Below are 12,113 nucleotides of genomic sequence, written 5' to 3'. Positions count from 1 at the left end.
TTCTGTATAGGGGAGTCAATGCTCAATGCACAATCATTAATCCACCCCAAGCCTAATTTTTGTCAGTCTCCAATCTTCTGAGGCATAACAAACAAGTTCTTACATGGAGAACAAATTCTTACATAATGAATAAGTTACATAGTGAACAGTACAAGGGCAGTCATCACAGAAACTTTCGGTTTTGCTCATGCATTATGAAAAACCATTTTTTTAATTGCAGTAAGAACTTAACATGAGATCTACCCTCTTAAAGTTTTAAGTGTAAAATACATTATTGTTTCCTGTGGGTACAGTGTTGTACAGCAGATCTCGAATTTATTCAGACTGCTTTTTCTAACATGCAAGTCTGAGCCTGTCACTCCCTTGCATACAGTCCTTCAATGGCTCCCTGTTGTCCTCAAATACAGCCTCTCGGTGCCACTTACCCCTGCAGACTTATTTTCAGTTACAGCCCCTTCACCCCCAGCCCTGACGTTCCAGGTGTTCTCGTGTGTCGTTCAGGCCTGCTCCTCCCTCTGCCTGGGCCATCCTTCCACCCTCCTGTCTTCCACTTGCCTTTGCCTCGCATCCTTTGAAGACTTAGCTCAGTGTCATTTCCTCTCGGTAGCCTTGTCTGCCTCTGCCGCTCCAGGCTAGATTAGTGAGCAGATTCCTGTGCGCTCTTCTGTTGCTGCCCTTCTTAGACTGTCTCTGATGTGTGTGAGCACATCAAGTACCATACTGGGGCCTGTTTATTGAGTCCCCAGCACAGGGGGGTGCTCAGTACATCCTGAACGTCAAGTACCTGCATATAAACAACTGATATTCACAGTGTACTTCACAGGCTGCAAAATGCTTTTCATTTACACTGAAGCACCCACCTGTCACCTAAGTGCATACTGTTTTATTACCCCAGTTTACTGATAAGGGCACTCTATTTCTGAAACATTAAGCAATTCTACAAGGTCATGTAGGGGTACATAAATTCCAATATGCTACAATTGTTACAAAGGTTATGTGTGACACGTGGTGTACCAGGAGAGGAATACAAAGATTTTCATTGCTGTGCTGCTTGAAATAGCAAAGAATAAAAACTGTCTATATGTCCATCAACAAGAGAATATATAAATTGTTCTCTATTCACACCATGGAATACTATACAGCAGTTAAAATGAATGAACTAGATCTACATGTATCAACATAGACTAAATCCAAAAAACATAATAATTGAGTGAAAATCAAATTGTAAAAGGAAAGGTACAGTCAGAGATCAATATTTGGAAAGTTTAAAAATGCAGAATAATGCCAGATGCTCTGAGAGGACATACACCAACCTCAAGAAAGTGATGACCTCTGGGGATGGGATGGTGTGGGGAACTTTTTTTTCTTTCTGTATCACTTTATTATAAAAACATTTTAAATGAATATAGCAAAATATGAACTTCTGAATCCAGGCAATGGGTTCAACTGATGTCTGCCTTATTACGTTCTTCATTTTCTGTGTTCGAAATAGTTCCATAATTAAAAATGTTTTTGAAAGATTAAACATGCCTTGTCAGTGTGCTTCAGAAACTAGAGGCTTAAAAACATTCACTCCCTCTTCCCCGATGCAGGCTAGGCTCGCCCTTCTGTGCCTCAGTCTTTGCAGTCTTTCACTTGAAACTGTTGTGAGCGCCTGCTGTGTGCCCTGGTCTGTAGACAGCAGTAAATAGTATAAAAAATTGTCAGCACTCATAACTTACATGCTGTTCCATTTGTCCCTCTTCTGTTCCTGGTAAACTCAACCCCAAATGACTTTCTGGACACCACAGTTTTGGACAATTTTTTTCCTTTTTTTGCTTTATTTTGTTTGTTTTCCTTTTTAAGTGAGGCAGACCTAGGTTCAAATTCCTTACTGATTCTGTAAATATCCAGGGCAAGTAACTTGGCCTCTCTGAGCCTCAGTTTACTCATCTATAAAGTGGGGATGGTAGCGCTATATCCCAGGGTTGTGTGAGGGTGAAGGAAACGTGTGTGAAGCCCAGCACAGCACGTGGCACAGAGCGAGTGTGAGAAGCCCAGCCCTCCTCTCCTTCCCCTGGTGGCCACAGCAGTGCCTGGCTCATGGCTGGCCTCTGAGGACAGCACTTGTTCTCAAATTTTTCACTATCAAGATCTCCCCTTTTTATTATTTTTCCCATACTTTCAAAGATTTTGATCCCAAATTGCATGTGTTAAGTCATTACTAATTTATCTCCCATTTTTTATTAATCAAAGACATAGCTAGCTATCCCTAGAGTTTCTGATCTGTACAGCCAGCTGGGAGCTGCGTGTGGCTGACATAACCCCAGCCGGAGGCAGAGGAACGCAGCAGTGTGTGTGGCCTGGGCAGCCTGAGAAGCTGTGAGTGTGGGTGCATCATACTCATTTCCTTCTTTTATTTGACCATGAGCTGTGGGAGCTGCTGGCCTGGCCTGGGTGGGTGCTGCCTTCACAGGCCACTGACTCATGGGCTGGGGCTGAGTTTTCTGTGGCAGGCTCTAGCCTGGGGCCCTCCCGAGGGTCCCAGACCCCTCACCCCACAGGGCTTACTCCAAGTAGATGGCATGCACCAGGGCCACACAGAAGAACGTGGGCTTCACGTCATGGGAGGTGGCAAAGCTATCTGCACGTGGGTCCCACAGGCTCGGGCTAGAGACCACCGCATATGTCCTCCTGATCCTTGCTCCTGATGCTGGTGGCGCACGCTAGCTTGTAGCAGGGTGGGTGACAGGCTTGACCAGATTCCATATCTTGGGACTCAGCGCCATGGCCAGGTGGGCCCCCTGGGCTGGGTGGTGGCCACATGGGCCCGCTTGGAGGGCAAGTGAGCCTGTATCAGCTTCTCTGCCCAGACACGAGGGAATGTGCCCCCTGGCATGGATGACCGAAGGGAGGGCAAGGAGGAGAAGAGCAAGGTGGTGGTGGTGGTGGTGGTGGGGTGCTCACAACATGGAATTTGGTTTGAAGCCTCGTATGTTGAACATAGAGCCCTGAGTTGGAGCATATGATTTGGAACAGTGGGATGGAATACGCCAACACAGAACCTGGAACATGAGAAAATAACTGTAACTGTATTAGTGCTGTGTAGATATTAGCCTGGCTTCTGAGGGGCTCGGCCTACAGGAAGTGCCCTGTGGCCTCTGGTGGTGACTCCCCCGCCCCAGGCCCCGTCTCCGTGCTGCCCCGGGCCACCAGTCCTCACCCACTCCCGGATGATACCGCTAGGCCTGGTGGTGGTGGTTCAGCTGGAGCCTTGGCTGTGTTCTCAGAGATGTCTGATTCTGCAAAAGTGAGAATGAGCACGGAGGTAAACATTTTCTGAGTGCCAAGTTTCAGTCATCTGTCCCAGGCTTGGTTTGCCCCACAGAAGACTCTGAGCAAGGGTTTGGCCGCTAGAATTTTTTTCAGAAGATGTTGGGAAGCCAACAAAGGGTGTGTCAACGGGCAGGTGACCCCAGGCACAGCTGAAGCTCATCTGCCGGGGTCCCAGGCTGACCGCGGAACACCCTCCACAGCTGTCCCCCTGAGGGGTGAGGAAGCCTGGGCATTTACCCGCCGACACCAGGCTTGTGCCCGAGACACCCACTCGCCACACTTGCAGCCTCCCCTGGCAGGTGTGGGGTGGGCCAAGAGACGCAGGAAGTCCCGTGCTCTTAGGAACTTCCTGTAGGCTCCTCTGGGTGGGCAGGGTGATAGAGGTGGCACATGGACTGTGTTTGCTGTTATCTCACTTCTTTCTCGTCGTCTTTAGAGAGCAGCAGCTTCCCTGTTTCCTAGGTGAAGAAACAGGTGCTCAAGAGGAAAAGCAGCTGCTGGAGGAAGGCAGGGAGGGCCCTCTAGCTTGCCTGCTTCCTCCCCACCTCCCCATCCACTGCAATGCCTGGCCAGTGAGTGCTGAAGTGGCATCTGTGGAATGAGTGAATGAATGCGCTGGCAGCGGCCACATGACCCAGGGTTAGCTACTGCTCTACTGAGAAATGAGCTGGGATTTCCATTCCTCCAGGGCTGCTTTGAGGCTTACATAAAGGAGATGGTGTAAGTGAAGTGCCCAGTGCCCTGCCTGGCCCACAGTGAGATCTCAGCGAGCAGTAATTCCCTTCTTCTGCCCCAAGGGCAGCACGGATCTCTTCCAAGAAGTGAACCTTTGTGCCCAGCTCAGTCACCACCTTCAGGGACCACCCCTGAACCTCCAGATAAAGGGCTCTCCAGAGTATCTCTCCAGGGAATGTCCAGAATGTCCTTACTGGCTCCCAACTCGCCCTGAAGCCTATCCAGGTTTCCCCATGTTAACTCAACAAAATAAAGCAATAGCCTGCCTCACCTCCATGATATTTCAGGGAAGAACACTGTCTCCCTCTGGCTCTGTCCCTTTGTCTCTCTCTCTCTCTCTCTCTCTGTGTCATATTTTCAGCCTCACTCTTAAGAGCTGCCTACAACTTGCAGTGCCTCCTCTCCACCTCCCCTCACTCTCACACCCACTATGATCTGGTGCCCACCCCATGTGCTCTTGATAAGATCCCTGGTATCCAGAGATTATTTTCAGCAGAATTTGATACTGTTGTTAATTCCCTCCTTTCTGGGCTCAATTTCCTCAGTGGCATACTAATTCCTACTTCACCAGATTACTCTGAAGACTTAATAACTCCTCCATTCACGTATCCAGCATGGCTCTGAACACCGGCTTGCGTGCAGGCTTTCTCCTAGGTTCCTGAGGACCCTGACCTTGGAGGTGCGCACAGTCTCCCAGGAGGCCACAGATGCTGTTGAAAGAGCCTGGCACTCTGCCTGGCTGGAGATACAGTGCATAGTTAGCATGTGTGGGACTCTGTCTTTCTACCCTCTCTGAGCCTCAGTTTCCACAGTCAGAAAGTGGGTAGGAAAACGGGGTTGGACTTGCCCTCTGAGGTCACCTCTGGCCCTGATGGACTAAGGCCCTGGCCTGTCCTGCTCATACTGCCCTGTTCCTCCTCTGCTACCTTCCGTCTCACCTTGGACTCCCAGCTGAGCCTGAGGATGGCAGCTTCTGTGTCTGGACTTCCTGAAGCTCAGCCCACCCCTCTTCTTGACAGGTGCAGTGACGAGGGAGCCCTGCTTCCCTGACCATGACAGCCAGCGGCCCGAGGGGAAAGGCAGGTGGGCAGGGTGGAGGCACGAGGGGCCAGGACCCTCCATGAAGGAGGCTACAGTGTCTTGGCCCCCAGCTCTGCCACTCCAGCATCCACAGCCTGCCTGGAGTCTGCATCCCAGCTCAGACCTCTTCTTCCTCCTACAAATGGGCCTCCACATTGGTAGAATCAGTGTCACGGTAAGAACACGTCAGACGAATGTTCAAGTTTCAGCTCTGCCACTGAGCAAGCTGTGTGATGTTGGGCAAATCACTTCATTTTGCTAAACTTCACTTTCCTCATCTGCAAGCTTTTATTCCTTCTCTCAACAGATATTGATTGAGCACCTAATCTGCATGATAGGCTGAAATACAGTAGTGACAAAATACAGATAGCTCTCCCAGTGACACCTTGCTGGGGGGGACACAGCAAACAGCCAGGGGTCGGTCTCAGCCAGGGTAGTGCTGCTCCCCAGAGGGTGCCTGAAATGTCAGGAGAAACTAACATCGCCTCAGAATTAGGAAGGATAAGAGTATAAATAAGGAACATTGGCCTGGTCATAGTAGGTGCTCAATAAATACTTGTTTTTTTTAATTTATTTTTATTTTTATTTTTTTTGTAGATAATTATTTTTTATTGAAGGGTAGTTGACGCACAGTATTACATTACATTAGTTTCAGGTGTACAACACAGTGATAAAACATTTATATACATGACAATTCTAGGTTCCAGCTATCACCCTACTAAACTGTTACAATATCTTGACTATATTCCTTATGCTATACATTACATCCCGGTTACTTATTTATTTTACCATTGGAAGTCTGTCCTTTTTTTTTTTTTTTTTTTTGTGAGGGCATCTCTCATATTTATTGATCAAATGGTTGTTAACAACAATAAAATTCTGTATAGGAGAGTCAATGCTCAATGCACAATCATTAATCCACCCCAAGCCTAATTTTCGTCAGTCTCCAATCTTCTGAGGCATAACAAACAAGTTCTTACATGGAGAACAAATTCTTACATAATGAATAAGTTACATAGTGAACAGTACAAGGGCAGCCATCACAGAAACTTTCGGTTTTGCTCATGCATTATGAACTATAAACAGTCAGTTCAAATATGAATACTCATTTGGTTTTTATACTTGATTTATATGTGGATACCACATTTCTCTCTTTATTATTATTATTTTTAATAAAATGCTGAAGTGGTAGGTAGATACAAGATAAAGGTAGAAAACATAGTTTAGTGTTGTAAGAGAGCAAATGTAGATGATCAGGTGTGTGCCTGTAGACTATGTGTTAATCCAAGCTAGACAAGGGCAACAAAACATCCATGTATGCAGAAGATTTCTCTCAGAACAGGGGGGGTGAGGTTCTAAGCCTCACCTCTTTTGATCCCTAATTTCTCACCTGATGACCCCCCTGCGACTGTGCCTGTCTTAGGTTGTTCCTCCCTTGAGGAATCTTACCCGTCTCTGGCTAACCAGTCATCTTCCAGGGCCATACAGGGAAATGTAAAGTTGGTAAGTGAGAGAGAAGCCTTATTGTTTGAAATGGTTAGCTTTTTATTTCTTTGCATATTTATGCCCTGTAGCTTCTATGCCCAGCATTTGTCTTGAGGTATCTTTACCACTTGGAAGAATTATGATACTCGGTAAATTTGATATGAGGCATGAATTCTATTTAAGGGTTGTAATTAGGAAGGAAGAAGAAAAGCTATAGAAGTAGCAGGCGGCAGAAAACATGGGAAGATTGATTATTTCTTTGACATATCTTCTTGTAGAGTAACTTCAGCATGTATAGGTTTTAAGCTACTACTTAAATTGCGCACACACATTAACATCATAGGAGTATAGTTACATAACCAAAGCATATCTGTAATTACCAGCCATCTCCAGTGAAACCAAGAAAACCAGTTAGGCACCTTAGGCATTTGTGAAAACTTATCTATGACATGGTGGATATTGTCCAACTGAACTTGAACAGTCTGAGAGAAATCAGTCAAATTAAAACAACCCATTCCTGGGGACTGTTCACATGCCATATGTTCTTTTAACAGTAAATAGTCTGTAGTTGTAAGAGTTTGGAGCGCTACAATTTTCACTTCTCCAAATTCTTGGTTGAGTTCCAACAGTATAGATCCAGTCAAATTTGTTGTTTTACTGTATGCACAGGCCAGCTTAGATATCTCCTTCCTCATTCCCATGGCAAGTCCAGGAGCTGGTGGGATGAGTGCATCCACAGCTGTAGCAGTGCGTGGATCTTTGTTGGGGTTTTTTGATGATCATCTTCTGGCATGAGTCTTCCAGAGAGAGCTGATGTTGGAAGTTCTTTTTCATATCGTATCTTAGTTCTTAGTTCATTTTCGGGGTAGCCCAATTAGGCTTTGATCCTCTGTATAAACACAAACAGACCCTTTGTCTACACTTTTATATGCCCTTTATACCCTTGTGTAGAACTCATTGGAGGTTACCATACAGGAACTGCCCTTTTTTTTTTGTTTAGTTTAGTTTTGTTTTGCTTTTGGTATCACTAATCTACACTTACATGACGAATATTATGTTTACTAGGCTCTCCCCTATACCAGGTCTCCCCTATAAACCCCTTTACAGTCACTGTCCATCAGCATAGCAAAATGTTGTAGAATCACTACTTGCCTTCTCTGTGTTGTACAGCCCTCCCTTTTCTCCTACCCCCCCATGCATGCTAATCTTAATACCCACCTACTTCTCCCCCTCCCCTTATCCCTCCCTACCCACCCATCCTCCCCAGTCCCTTTCCCTTTGGTACCTGTTAGTCCATTCTTGAGTTCTGTGATTCTGGTGCTGTTTTGTTCCTTCAGTTTTTCCTTTGTTCTTATATTCCACAGATAAGTGAAAACATTTGGTATTTCTCTTTCTCCGCTTGGCTTGTTTCACTGAGCATAATACCCTCCAGCTCCATCCATGTTGCTGCAAATGGTTGGATTTGCCCTTTTCTTATGGCTGAGTAGTATTCCATTGTGTATATGTACCACTTCTTCTTTATCCATTCATCTATCGATGGACATTTAGGTTGCTTCCAATTCTTGGCTATTGTAAATAGTGCTGCGATAAACATAGGGGTGCACTGATCTTTCTCATACTTGATTGCTGCGTTCTTAGGGTAAATTCCTAGGAGTGGAATTCCTGGGTCAAATGGTAAGTCTTGTTTTGAGCATTTTGATGTACCTCCATACTGCTTTCCACAATGGTTGAACTAACTTACATTCCCACCAGCAGTGTAGGAGGGTTCCCCTTTCTCCACAGCCTCGCCAACATTTGTTGTTGTTTGTCTTTTGGATGGCAGCCATCCTTACTGGTGTGAGGTGATACCTCATTGTAGTTTTAATTTGCATTTCTCTGATAATTAGCGATGTGGAGCATCTTTTCATGTGTCTGTTGGCCATCTGTATTTCTTTTTTGGAGAACTGTCTGTTCAGTTCCTCTGCCCATTTTTTAATTGGGTTATTTGTTTTTTGTTTGTTGAGGCGTGAGAGCTCCTTATATATTCTGGACGTCAAGCCTTTATCGGATGTGTCATTTTCAAATATATTCTCCCATACTGTAGGGATCCTTCTTGTTCTATTGATGGTGTCTTTTGCTGTACAGAAGCTTTTCAGCTTAATATAGTCCCACTTGTTCATTTTTGCTGTTGTTTTCCTTGCCCGGGGAGATATGTTCAAGAAGAGGTCACTCATGTTTATGTCTAAGAGGTTTTTGCCTATGTTTTCTTCCAAGAGTTTAATGGTTTCATGACTTACATTCAGGTCTTTGATCCATTTTGAGTTTACTTTTGTATATGGGGTTAGACAATGGTCCAGTTTCATTCTCCTACATGTAGCTGTCCAGTTTTGCCAGCACCATCTGTTGAAGAGACTGTCATTTCACCATTGTAGGCCCATGGCTCCTTTATCAAATATTAATTGACTATATATATGTCTGGGTTAGTGTCTGGATTCTCTAGTCTGTTCCATTGGTCTGTGGCTCTGCTCTTGTGCCAGTACCAAATTGTCTTGATTACTATGGCTTTATAGTAGAGCTTGAAGTTGGGGAGTGACATCCCCCCTACTTTATTCTTCTTTCACAGGATTGCTTTGGCTATTCGGGGTCTTTGGTGTTTCCATATGAATTTTTGAATTATTTGTTCCAGTTCATTGAAGAATGTTGCTGGTAGTTTCATAGGGATTGCATCAAATCTGTATATTGCTTTGGGCAGGATGGCCATTTTGACGATATTAATTCTTCCTAGCCACGAGCATGGGATGAGTTTCCATCTGTTAGTGTCCCCTTTAATTTCTCTTAAGAGTGACTTGTAGTTTTCAGAGTATAAGTCTTTCACTTCCTTGGTTAGGTTTATTCCTAGGTATTTTATTTTTTTTTGATGCAATTGTGAATGGAGTTGTTTTCCTGATTTCTCTTTCTGTTGGTTCATTGTTAGTGTATAGGAAAGCCACAGATTTCTGTGTGTTGATTTTGTATCCTGCAACTTTGCTGTATTCCGATATCAGTTCTAGTAGTTTTGGGGTGGAGTCTTTGGGGTTTGTTATGTACAGTATCATGTCATCTGCAAATAGTGACAGTTTAACTTCTTCTTTACCAATATGGATTCCTTGTATTTCTTTGTTTTGTCTGATTGCCGTGGCTAGGACCTCCAGTACTATGTTAAATAACAGTGGAGAGAGTGGGCATCCCTGTCTAGTTCCCGATCTCAGCGGAAATGCTTTCAGCTTCTCGCTGTTCAATATAATGTTGGCTGTGGGTTTATCATAGATGGCCTTTATTATGTTGAGGTACTTGCCCTCTATTACCATTTTGCTGAGAGTTTTTATCATGAATGGATGTTGAAGTTTGTCAAATGCTTTTTCAGCATCTATGGAGATGATCATGTGGTTTTTGTCTTTCTTTTTGTTGATGTGGTGGATGACGTTGATGGACTTTCAAATGTTGTACCATCCTTGCATCCCTGGGATGAATCCCACTTGGTCATGGTGTATGATCCTTTTGATGTATTTTTGAATTCGGTTTGCTAATATTTTGTTGAGTATTTTTGCATCTACGTTCATCAGGGATATTGGTCTGTAGTTTTCTTTTTTGGTGGGGTCTTTGCCTGGTTTTGGTATTAGGGCGATGTTAGCTTCATAGAATGAGTTTGGGAGTATCCCCTCCTCCTCTATTTTTTGGAAAACTCTAAGGAGAATGGGTATTATGTCTTCCCTGTATGTCTGATAAAATTCCGACGTAAATCCATCTGGCCCGGGGGTTTTGTTCTTTGGTAGTTTTTTGATTACCGCTTCAATTTCGTTGCTGGTAATTGGTCTGTTTAGATTTTCTGTTTCTTTCTGGGTCAATCGTGGAAGGTTGTATTTTTCTAGGAAGTTGTCCATTTCTCCTAGGTTTCCCAGCTTGTTAGCATATGGGTTTTCATAGTATTCTCTAATAATTCTTTGTATTTCTGTGGGGTCCATCGTGATTTTTCCTTTCTCGTTTCTGATACTGTTGATTTGTGTTGACTCTCTTTTCTTCTTAATAAGTCTGGCTAGAGGCTTATCTATTTTGTTTATTTTCTCGAAGAACCAGCTCTTGGTTTCATTGATTTTTGCTATTGTTTTATTCTTCTCAATTTTATTTATTTCTTCTCTGATCTTTATTATGTCCCTCCTTCTGCTGACCTTAGGCCTCATCTGTTCTTCTTTTTCCAATTTCGATAATTGTGACATTAGACCATTCATTTGGGAGTGCTCTTCCTTTTTTAAATATGCTTGGAGTGCTATATACTTTCCTCTTAAGACTGCTTTTGCTGTGTCCCACAGAAGTTGGGGCTTAGTGTTGTTGTTGTCATTTGTTTCCATATATTGCTGGATCTCCATTTTGATTTGGTCATTGATCCATTGATTATTTAGGAGCGTGTTGTTAAGCCTCCATGTGTTTGTGAGCCTCTTTGCTTCCTTTGTACAGTTTATTTCTAGTTTTATGCCTTTGTGGTCTGAAAAGTTGGTTGGTAGGATTTCAATCTTTTGAAATTTTCTGAGGCTCTTTTTGTGGCCTAGTATGTGGTCTTTTCTGGAGAAGGTTCCATGTGCACTTGAGAAGAATGTATATCCTGTTGCTTTTGGATGTAGAGTTCTATAGATGTCTATTAGGTCCATCTGCTCTACTGTGTTATTCAGTGCTTCCGTGTCCTTACTTATTTTCTGCCCAGTGGATCTATCCTTTGGAGTGAGTGGTGTGTTGAAGTCTCCTAGAATGAATGCATTGCAGTCTATTTCCCCCTTTAGTTCTGTTAGTATTTGTTTCACATATGCTGGTGCTCCTGTGTTGGGTGCATATATATTTAGAATGGTTATATCCTCTTGTTGGACTGAGCCCTTTATCATTATGTAGTGTCCTTCTTTATCTCTTGTTACTTTCTTTGTTTTGAAGTCTATTTTGTCTGATATTAGTACCGCAACCCCTGCTTTCTTCTCGCTGTTGTTTGCTTGAAATATGTTTTTCCATCCCTTGACTTTTAGTCTGTACATGTCTTTGGGTTTGAGGTGAGTTTCTTGTAAGCAGCATATAGATGGGTCTTGCTTTTTTATCCAGTCTATTACTCTGTGTCTTTTGATTGGTGCATTCAGCCCATTAACATTTAGGGTGACTATTGAAAGATATGTACTCATTGCCATTGCAGGCTTTAAATTCGTGGTTACCAAAGGTTCAAGGTTAGCCTCTTTAGTATCTTACTGCCTAACTTAGCTCGCTTATTGAGCTGTTATATACACTGTCTGGAGATTCTTTTCTTCTCTCCCTTCTTGTTCCTCCTCCTCGATTCTTCATATGTTGGGTGTTTTGTGCTGTGCTCTTTCTAGGAGTGCTCCCATCTAGAGCAGTCCCTGTAAGATGTTCTGTAGAGGTGGTTTGTGGGAAGCAAATTCCCTCAGCTTTTGTTTGTCTGGGAATTGTTTAATCCCACCATCATATTTGAATGATAGAAATGCTGGATA

The sequence above is a fragment of the Manis pentadactyla genome, chromosome 4, assembly GCF_030020395.1.
Source record: "Manis pentadactyla isolate mManPen7 chromosome 4, mManPen7.hap1, whole genome shotgun sequence".
Taxonomy (NCBI): Eukaryota; Metazoa; Chordata; class Mammalia; order Pholidota; family Manidae; genus Manis; species Manis pentadactyla.
This window is presented reverse-complemented; position numbering follows the sequence as displayed.